This window comes from Ursus arctos, unplaced genomic scaffold, assembly GCF_023065955.2.
Source record: "Ursus arctos isolate Adak ecotype North America unplaced genomic scaffold, UrsArc2.0 scaffold_21, whole genome shotgun sequence".
NCBI lineage: Eukaryota > Metazoa > Chordata > Mammalia > Carnivora > Ursidae > Ursus > Ursus arctos.
The window spans coordinates 48,675,707-48,687,190 of record NW_026622886.1 but is presented as its reverse complement, the minus strand read 5'-3'; positions in this window follow the sequence as shown (position 1 = coordinate 48,687,190).

Here is an 11,484-nt window from a genome sequence, read left to right as displayed (position 1 = left end):
GGTGGCTCAGTCAGTTAAGCATCTGCATTCAGCTCAGGTCATGATCCTGGGGTACTGGGATTGAGCCCCGTGTTGGGCTCCCTGCTCAGCGGGGAGCCTGCTTCTTCCTCTCCCTCTGCCCCTCCTTCTGCTTGTGCCCTCTCACGCTCTTTCTCTCAAATAAATAAATAAAATCTTAAAAAATGAAAAACAAAACCAAAACCAAAACCTAAACAATGGCATATACAGGGGGAATTAGAAAGACATCAGGCATGGCCAGGGAAAGGCTCAGTCTCAGAAAAACCCAAGAAGACCCAAGTTTACACCTCAGGCTGATCTTTGGCACAGAGACAGCCTGCAACAATTAAAAGCAAAAACTAAAACCAAAACCTGAAATAACAGCTAACCCTGAGGAAGCAGAAGAATCTGATTTTCAGAGTTACCACATTACTCGATTCAAATGTCCAGTTTTCAACCCCCCAAAATCCCAAGGCATACAAAGGATACACAAGAAAGTGTGGCCCATTCAAAGGAGAAAATAAACTAACAAACTTTTCCTGAAAAAACCTGATGGTGGATTTAGCAAAGAATTTAAAACAACTGCCTTAAAGATGCTCAAAGAACTAAAGGTAAATGGGGAGAGAGTCAAGAAATGATGTACAAACAAAATGGAAATATCAATAAAGAGAAAACTTAAAACCCAAAAGACCTGAAAAGTATAATAAATGACAAAAATCCACTTGAGGGATTCAAAGGCAGATTTGGCCAGGCAGAAGAAAGAATCAGTAAACTTGAAGGAAAGGAAAATTATTGAGTTTAAAGGACAGAAAAAACATTGAAGAAAATGGAATAGAGCCTAAGGGACAGTAGGGATACAATCAAGTTGACCAGCATATGCATTCTGCAAGTCCCAGGAGAAGAGAGAGAAGGGGTAGAGAGAATATTTGAAGAAATAATGGTTTGAAACTCCACATTTTCTTTTCTACATAATTTTAGAAACTAATACATTAAAGAAGTTACTAGTTTATGTTTTGGGGTGCACAATGTATAAATATGTAATTCTGTGGCACCAACAACTGAAAAGGATAAAGACAGTTTTAAAGGGGCAGAATTTTTGTATGTTATTGAAGTTACACTGGTATAAATTCAAAATAGAGTGTTAAAACTTCGTGATGTTAAATGTAATCCCATAGTAACCACAGGAAAATAGCTATAGAATACACACAAAAGGACATGAAAAAGGAATTTAAATGTTTCACTACAAAAAAATCAAGTAAACACAAAAGAAGAGAGTAGTGCTGTACATGGGAGACAAAAAAGCTGTAAGGTATGTAGAAAAATATGTAGCAAGATGCCTGAGGTAAATTTCTTCTTATCAGTAATTATTTTATTATTTTAACAGATTTTATTTATTTATTTACTTATTTATTTTAGAGAGAGAGACCATGAGCAGGGGGAGCGGCAGAGGGAGAAGGAGAGAGAGAGAATTTCAAGCAGACTCCATGCTGAGCACGGATCCTGAGGCAGGGCCTGATCCCATGACCCTGAGACCATGACCTGAGCTGAAATCAAGAGTTGGATGCTCAACCGACTGAGCCACCCAGGCACTCCTCAGTTATTATTTTAAATGTAAGTGGATTAAACTCTCCAATCAAAAGATTGGCAAGAGATTGCTAGAATGGATTTAAAAAAATGACCCAACTATAAGATGTCTACAAAAGACTCAGCTAGAGGCGCCTGGGTGGCACAACGGTTAAGTGTCTGCCTTTGGCTCAGGGTGTGATCCCGGCGTTCTGGGATCGAGCCCCACATCAGGCTCTTCCGCTATGAGCCTGCTTCTTCCTCTCCCACTTCCCCTGCTTGTGTTCCCTCTCTCGCTGGCTGTCTCTGTCTCTGTCGAATAAATAAATAAAATCTTTAAAAAAAAACAACAACAAAGAAAACAAAAGACTCAGCTAAGATGCAAACACAAACAGATTAAAAGTGAAACAATGGAGGGGCGCCTGGGTGGCTCAGTTGTTAAGTGTCTGCCTTCGGCTCAGGGCGTGATCCCAGAGTCCTGGGATCGAGCCCCATATCAGGCTTCTCTACTGGGAGCCTGCTTCTTCCTCTCCCACTCCCCCTGCCTGTGTTCCCTCTCTCGCTGGCTGTCTCTCTCTCTGTTAAATAAATAAATAAAATATTAAAAAAAAAGTGAAACAATGGAAAAGGATATTCCATGCAAATAGTAACCAAAGGAGAGTAGGGTTGACAATACTAACATCAGACAAGATAGACTTTATTTTTATTTTTTTATTTATTTTTTTTTATAATGATTTTTTATTATATTATGTTAGTCACCATACAGTACATCCCCGGTTTTCGATGTAAGGCTCGATGATTCATTAGTTGTGTATAACACCCAGTGCACCATGCAATATGTGCCCTCCTTACTACCCATCACTGGCCTATCCCATTCCCCCACCCCCCTCCCCTCTGTAGCCCTCAGTTTGTTTCTCATAGTCCATAGTCTCTCATGTTTCATTCCCCCTTCTGATTACCCCCCCCCATTTCTTTATCCCTTTCTTCCCCTACTGATCATTCTAGTTCTTATGTTCCATAGATGAGAGAAATCATATGATAGTTGTCTTTCTCTGCTTGACTTATTTCACTTAGCATTATCTCCTCCAGTGCCGTCCATGTTGTAGCAAATGTTGAGAACTCGTTCTTTCTGATAGCTGAGTAATATTCCATTGTATATATGGACCACAACTTCTTAATCCAGTCATCTGTTGAAGGGCATCTCGTCTCCTTCCACGATTTAGCTATTGTGGACATTGCTGCTATGAACATTGGTGTGCATATGGCCCTTCTCTTCACTATGTCTGTATCTTTGGGGTAAACACCCAGTAGTGCAATGGCTGGATCATAGGGTAGCTCAATTTTTAACTTTTTAAGGGACCTCCACACTGTTTTCCAGAGTGGCTGTACCAACTTGCATTCCCACCAACAATGTAGGAGGGATCCCCTTTCTCCACATCCTCTCCAACAATTGTTGTTTCTTGCCTTGTCTATTTTTGCCATTCTAACTGGCGTAAGGTGGTATCTCAGTGTGGTTTTGATTTGAATTTCCTTGATGGCTAAAGATTTTGAACATTTTTTCATGTGTCTGTTAGCCATTTGTATGTCTTCATTGGAAAAGTGTCTGTTCATATCTTCTGCCCATTTTTTGATTTGTTTATTTGTTTCTCGTGTATTGAGTTTGAGAAGTTCTTTGTAGATCTTGGATACCAGTCCTTTATCTGTAGTGTCATTTGCAAATATCTTCTCCCATTCCGTGGGCTGCCTCTTAGTTTTTCTGACTGTTTCCTTGGCTGTGCAGAAACTTTTAATCTTGATGAAGTCCCATAAATTCATTTTATCTTTTGTTTCTCTTGCCTTTGGGGATGTATCATGAAAAAGGTTGCTTTGGCCGATGTCGTAGAGGTTGTTGCCTATGTTCTCCTCTAGAATTTTGATGGATTCTTGTCTCACATCGAGGTCTTTCATCCATTTGGGTTCAATATTCACAAATCAATCAGCGTGATACATCATATCAACAAGAAAAGACTCAGGAACCATATGATTCTCTCAATCGATGCTGAAAAAGCATTGGACAAAATACAGCATCCTTTCCTGATTAAAACCCTTCAGAGTGTAGGAATAGAAGGTACATTTCTCAATCTCATAAAAGCCATCTATGAAAAGCCTACTGCAAATATTATTCTCAATGGGGAAAAGCTGGAAGCCTTTCCCTTAAGATCAGGAACACGACAAGGATGCCCACTCTCGCCACTATTATTCAACATAGTACTAGAAGTCCTTGCAACAGCAATCAGACAACAAAAAGGGATCAAAGGTATTCAAATCGGCAAAGAAGAAGTCAAAATGTCTCTCTTTGCAGATGACATGATACTCTATATGGAAAACCCAAAAGAAGCCACTCCCAAACTATTAGAAGTTATAGAGCAATTTAGTAACGTGGCGGGATACAAAATCAATGCTCAGAAATCAGTTGCATTTCTGTACACGAATAACGAGAACGAAGAAAGAGAAATTAGGGAATCCATCCCATTTACAATAGCAACAAAAACCATACGTTACCTTGGAATTAACTTAACCAGAGACGTAAAGGACCTTTATTCTAGAAACTATAAATCACTCTTAAAAGACATTGAGGAAGACATAAAAAGATGGAAAGATATTCCATGCTCATGGATAGGAAGAATTAACATAGTTAAAATGTCCATGCTACCCAGAGCAATCTACACTTTCAATGCTATCCCGATCAAAATACCGAGAACGTTTTTCAAAGAACTGGAACAAATAGTCCTTAAATTTGTATGGAACCAGAAAAGACCCCGAATCTCCAAGGAACTGTTGAAAAGGAAAAACAAAGCTGGGGGCATCACAATGCCGGATTTCGAGCTGTACTACAAAGCTGTGATCACAAAGACAGCATGGTACTGGCACAAAAACAGACACATAGACCAATGGAACAGAATAGAGAGCCCAGAAATGGACCCTCAGCTCTTTGGGCAACTAATATTTGATAAAGCAGGAAAAAACATCCGGTGGGAAAAAGACAGTCTCTTCAATAAATGGTGCTGGGAAAATTGGACAGCCTCATGCAAAAGAATGAAACTTGACCACTATCTCACACCATACACAAAAAAGATAGACTTTAAATCAGAAAAGTTTACAAGAGATAAAGAAGGATATTGTATATAAATAAAAGCTTCAATAGAACAAGAAGACATAACATTGACAGAGCTAATAACAGATCACCAAAATACGTGAAGCAAAAGAGACAGAATTGAAGGGAGAAATAGATCTATAATAATACTGGAAACTTCACTACCCCACTCTCAACAATGGATAGAAGAACCAGACAGAAGATAACCAAATAAACCGAGGACTTGAACCACAAAATAAACCAACTGGATCTAACAGATACACACAGAACACTCTAACCAACAGCAGCATGCACATTCTTCTCAAGTGACATGGGATATTTTCCGAGGTAGACCATATGTTAGGGCACAAACTAATATATCAATATATTTAAAAAGATATCATATAAAGTATCTTCTCTGACCACAAAGGGATGAAAGTAGAAATCGATAACAGGACAATTGAAAATTTACAAATCTGTGGAAATTAAAGAACACACGCAAGTAATGGATCAAAGAAGTCACAGGGAAATTAGAAAATACTTAAGGCAAATGGAAGCAAAAAGACGGAGTACCAAAAATTATAGGGCACAGCAAAAGAAGTGCTAAAGGAAAAATTTATAGGTATAAATACTTATGTTAAAAAAGAAGAAAAATCTTGAATCAGCAACCTAACTTTAGAACCCAAGGAACCAGACAAAGAACAAACTAAACCCAAAGCTAGCAGAAGGTAGGAAATCATAAACAGAACAGAGACCAGTGACATAGAGAATAGAAAATAGTAAAGAAGATTAATAAAACCAAAAGATCAACAAAATTGACAAACCTTCAGCTAGATGGACTAAGAAAAAAAGACAGACTTCAAATTACTAAAATCAGAAAGTGGGAACATCAGTATCAAACTACAGGAATAAAAAAAGATTATGAGAATACTGTGGACACACATATATTGGATCACCTAGATGAAAAGGACAAATTCCTAGAAATGCAACACCAAACCATAAAGAACAGAAAATCTGATTAGACCTAAAACTAACAGGGAGATTGAATCCATAATAAAAGATCTTCAGGGGGAGATAATCCAAGATGGCGGAGGAGTAGGAGATCTTAGTTTCGTCTGGTCCCAGAAATTTAGCTAGATAGCTATCGAAGCATTCTGAACACTGGGGAACTCAACCGGAGAGCTAAGAAAAGAATAGCAGCAACTCTACAAATAGAAAAGCGACAACTTCCTGCAAGGTAGGAGGTGCGGAGAAGGGAATCTGAGGTGATATATGGGAGGACAGACTGTGTGGGGAGGGGGCCTCTGTAAGCTGGCTACTGGAAGGTGATATAGCCGCAGAGCACAAAATCAGAACTTTTAGAAGTCTGCTCTAGTGAGGGATGTCCCTGCCTGAAAGGTGCTCAGGTGGTGAAGCGGGGCGGAATCCCAGGTGGGACAGTGTGGTGTCAGGATCTCCAGGGTCACAGGAAGACCAGGGGTGCCTGAGTGTGGCAGAGCTCCCAGGCATTGGAGCGGGGAAGCTGGCTGCAATCAGCGAGCCCAAGAGTGAGCTTTCAACTCAGGGCTGCCCTATGCCTTGAACCACAGCATGGTTGGATGACTGCTCTCCCGGCAGTGGCCCAGCAAGTGGCAGAGCCGCAGCAAGAACCCCCTTAATCCCCCAGAAGGAGGGTGTGGGAGCCCACAGCAGGAGGCTGTAGGGTTTGGAGACTCGAAATGGGGTCGAGTACCTGAGATAGAGACAATCCACCCAAGGCTGGGTGAGCATGGAGTGTGGATGAAGACCAGGGAGACAGGACTGATTGACCACTTTTCCCTGGGAGCTCACTGAGAAGTGGGGCCCCAAGCTTTTGGCTCCAGGGCTGGAGATCAGGTCCAGGGGCCGCCATTTTCATTCTCATCCTCTAAAGTGGTGGGCAAAGCCTTCAGGGAATAAAAGCCACAGAGAACAATCCAGAGCAGTTTATTTAGGATGGCGGCCCCCCCACCCCCACCCCCGCAAGGGCGGTGCAATTCTGCCCAGGGCAAAGATACCTGAGAATCAGTGCAATAGGCCCTAAAGCAACAGAACACACATTCTTCTCAAGTGCACATGGAACATTCTCCAGGATAGATCACATCCTGGGTCACAAATCAGGTCTCAACTGGTACCAAAAGATTGGAATCATTCCCTGCGTAGTTTTGGACCACAGTGCTTTGAAAGTGGAACTCAATTACGAGAGGGAAATTTGGAAAGAACTCAGGTACATGGAGGCTAAAGAGCATCCTACTAAAGAATGAATGGGTCAACCAGGAAATTAAAAAAGAATTAAAAAACTCATGGAAACAGATGAAAATGAAATACAACTGTTCAAAACCTTTGGGATACAGCAAAGGCAGTCCTAAGAGGGAAGTATATAGTAATACAGGAGTTCCTCATGGAACAGGAAAGGTCTCAAATACACAACCTAACCTTACATCTAAAGGAGCCAGAGAAAGAACAGCAAATAAAGCCTAAACCAAGCAGGAAGAGAATTAATAAAGATTAGAGCAGAAAATGAAATAGAAAGCAAAAGAACAGTAGAAGAGATCAATGAAACTAGAGGCTGGTTTTTTGAAAGAATTAAGATTGATAAACCCCTGGCCAGACTTATCAAAAAGAAAAGAGAAAGGACCCAAATAAATAAAATCATGAATGAAAGAGGAGAGATTACAACACTGAAGAAATACAAACAATTATAAGAACATATTATGAGCAACTATATGCCAACAAATTAGGCAATCTGGAAGAAATAGATGCATTCCTGGAGATGTATAAACTACCAAAACGGAAACAGAAAGAAATAGGAAACCTGAACAGACCCATAATGAACAAGGAAATTGAAGCGGTAATCAAAAATCTCCCCAAAAAGAGTTCAGGGCCAGATGGCTTCCCAGGAGAATTCTACCAAACATTTAAAGAAGAATTAATACCTATCCTTCTGAAGCTTACAAAAACAGAAATGGGAGGAAAACTTCCAAACTCTTTCCATGAGGCCAGCATTACTCAAAACCAGGCAAAGACCCCACCAAAAAGGACCAATATCCTTGATGAACATGGATGCCAAAATTCTCACCAAGATACTAGCCAATAGGATCCAATGGTACATTAAAAGGATTATTCGTTATGACCAAGTGGGATTTGTCCCTGGGCTGCAAGGGTGGCTCCACACCCACAAACCACTCAGAGTGGATAAACTACATTAATAAAAGAAAGGACAAGAACCATGTGATCCTCTCAACAGATGCAGAAGAAGCATTTGACAAGGTACAGCATCCTTTCTCTTCACAGTGTAGGGATAAATGCCATATATGAAAAGCTCACAGCAAATTTCATTCTTAATGGGGGAAAAGCTGAGAACTTTTCCCAAGGTCAAGAACATGGCAGGGATGTCCACTAACACCAGTGTTGTTCAATATAGTACTAGAAGCCCTAGCTTCAGCAATCAGACAGCAAAAAGAAATAAAAGGCATCCAAATCGGCAAAGAAGTCAAACTCTCACTCTTCACAGATGACATAATACTCTATGTATTTTGGGTGGAAAACCCAAAAGACCCCACCCCCAAAATTGCTAAAACTCATACAGGAATTCAGCAAAGTGGCAGGATATAAAATCAATGCACAAAAATCAATTGCATTTCTATACACTAACAATTAAACCGAATAAAAAGAAATTAAGGAGTAGATCTCATTTACAATTGTGCCAAAAACCATAAGATACTTAGGAATAAACCTGACCAAAGAGGCAAAGGATCTGTACTCAGAAAAATATAGAACACTCATGAAAGAAATTAAGGAAGACAAAGAAATGGAAAAATGTCCCGTGCTTATGGACTGGAAGAACAAATATTGTTAAAATGTCTATACTATCTAGAGCAATCTATACATTCAATGTAATCCCTATCAAAATACCATCAACTTTTTTTCACAGAGCTGGAACAAATAATCCTAAAATTGGTATGGAACCAGAAAAGACCCCAAATAGCCAAAGGAACGTTGAAAATGAAAACCAAAGCTGGTGGGATCACAATTCTCGACTTCAAGCTTTATTACAATGCTGTAATCATTAAGACAGTATGGTACTGGCACAAAAACAGACACATTGATCAATGAAACAGGATCGAGAACCCAGAAATGGACCCTCAACGCTATGGTCATCTAATTTTCGACAAAGCAGGAAAAAATATCCAATGGAAAAAAGAAAGTCTCTCCAACAAATGGTGTTGAGAAAATTGGACAGCCACATGCAGAAGAATGAAATTGGACCATTTCCTTACGCCATACAGAAAAAAAGACTCAAAATGGACGAAAGACCTCAATATGAGACAGGAATCCATCAAAATCCTAGAGGAGAACATGGGCAGCAACCTCTATGACCTCAGCCACAGCACTTTTTGCTAGACGTGTCTCCAAAGGCAAGGGAAACAAAGGCAAAAATGAACTCTTGGCACTTTATCAAGGTAAAAAGGTTTTGCACAGCAAAGGAAGCAGTTGACAAAACCAAAAGACAACCGACAGAATGGGAGAAGATATCTGCAAATGTCTTATCAGATAAAAGGCTAGTATCCAAAATCTATAAAGAACTTATCAAGCTCCACACCCAAAGAACAAATAATCCAATCAAAAATAGGCAGAAGACATGAACAGACATTTCTTCAAAGAGGACATACAAATGGCCAACAGACACCTGAAAAAATGCTCAACATCACTCGGTATCAGGGAAATACAAATTAAAACCACAATGAGATACCACCTCACACCAGTCAGAATGGCTAAAATTAACAAGTCAAGGATGTGGAAAAAGGGGAACCCTCTTACACTGCTGGTGGGAATGCAGGTTGGTGCAGCCACTCTGGAAAACAGTATGGAGGTTCCTCAAAAAGGTGAAACAACCCAACAATTACACTACTGGGTATTTACACCAAAGATACAAATGTAGTGATTCAAAGGGGCATGTGCACCCCAATGTTTATAGCAGCAATATCCACAATAGCCAAACTATAGAAAGAGCCCAGATGTCCATTGACAGATGAATGGATAAAGAAGATGTGGTACATATATATAATGGAATACTATTCGGCCATGAAAAAAATCTTGCCATTTGCAATGACGTGGATGGAACTAGAGGGTATTATGCTAAGCGAAATAAGTCCATCAGAGAAAGACAATTATATGATCTCATTCATGTGTGGAATTTAAGAAACAAAACAGAGGATCATAGGGGAAGAGAGGAAAAAATAAAAGAAGACAAAATCAGAGAGGGAGACAAACCATAACAGACTTTTTTGAAAAAAAGATTTTATTTATTTATTTAACAGAGATAGAGACAGCCAGCGAGAGAGGGAACACAAGTAGGGGGAGTGGGAGAGGAAGGAGCAGGCTCATAGCGGAGGAGCCTGATGTGGGGCTCGAACCCAGAATGCCGGGATCACACCCTGAGCCGAAGGCAGACGCCTAACCGCTGTGCCACCCAGGCGCCCCCATAACAGACTCTTAATCATAGGAACAAACTGAGGTTTTCCGGAGCGTAGGGGGGTGGTGGGATGGGGTAACTGGGTGATGGACATGAAGGAGGGCACGTGATGTAATGAGCACTGGGTATTACATAAGAGTGATGAATCACTGACCTCTACCTCTGAAACCAATAATACATTATATGTTAATGAATTGAATTTAAATTAAAAAATACAGGTGAAAAAACAAAAAAAGAAATGTTTTAGTAAACATCCAATATATTTATACATATATATAAGTTATACATATGTAGCACTATGCAGACGTATTATGTAGTTCACAAAATATGCACAAGACTCTGAAGCTTGTGGTAATAACGTATGCCATTATTTTGCCTTTGACAATTTTGAATTTTTTGCAGATTATAAATCAGGTCTCATTGGATCCCTGTTTTATGTCATAATGGAGCTAATTTAAGTGGAGTGAAGGACATCTGAGTCTTGATGTTCTCTTGATCACTTCAAGAAATTTGAACATTGCAGTGAACGTCCCCTCTTGAAGCATGACATACTGCACATCTCACACATAAACAATACGATTGTTCTTCCAAGTAAATATTAGAAGTCTAAATTCTTTATTTCTTAATATAAGACAAGTGCAAATTGGACACTTACTGTTTTATTTATCCCCCATGGACCATTCTGTGCAGTGTGGGATACATGTGTCCTCACAGGCCCCCAGGTTGGGTGGCTCTGGCTGCCTCATGGAGAGACTGCAGAGTGTAGGCAGGAGACCAACACGGACACCAAACATGAGCTGCTTGTCTGTTGATAATTAAAGCAGATCAATTAAAACCAAGATAAACAATTACAGTCCAAATCAAATAATATATATTTCACTTCTGCCTCTTGTAAATTAGCAAAGCAAAATATTAAAAATAATAATTCTATTCCTCAAAGTTCTGGTATTACAAGTGTACATGGATTAGAATTATCTTGGAAAGAAAACTTTGTGACTGATTCTCTGGCCAATATGTTAGAAAGTACAAGACTCCTTAACTGGTGGGGATACAGTGAGAAGTCAGCAGTTCGCCACCCAGAAGAGGGGCTTCAGCAGAACCTGGCCACGCCGGCACCTTGATCTCCGACTTCCGGCATCCAGAATTGTGAGAAGTAAATGTCTGTTAGTTACTAGTGGTGTTTTGTTACAGGAGCTCAAGTGGACTAGGACCAAGAACAAAGATAAACCAGAATATTTGACCCACGTTATCTGCCACGGTATTGCAGAAGATGCCCAAGGAGACTTGAACTGGCATCCATCTCTCCATTTCTCCGCCC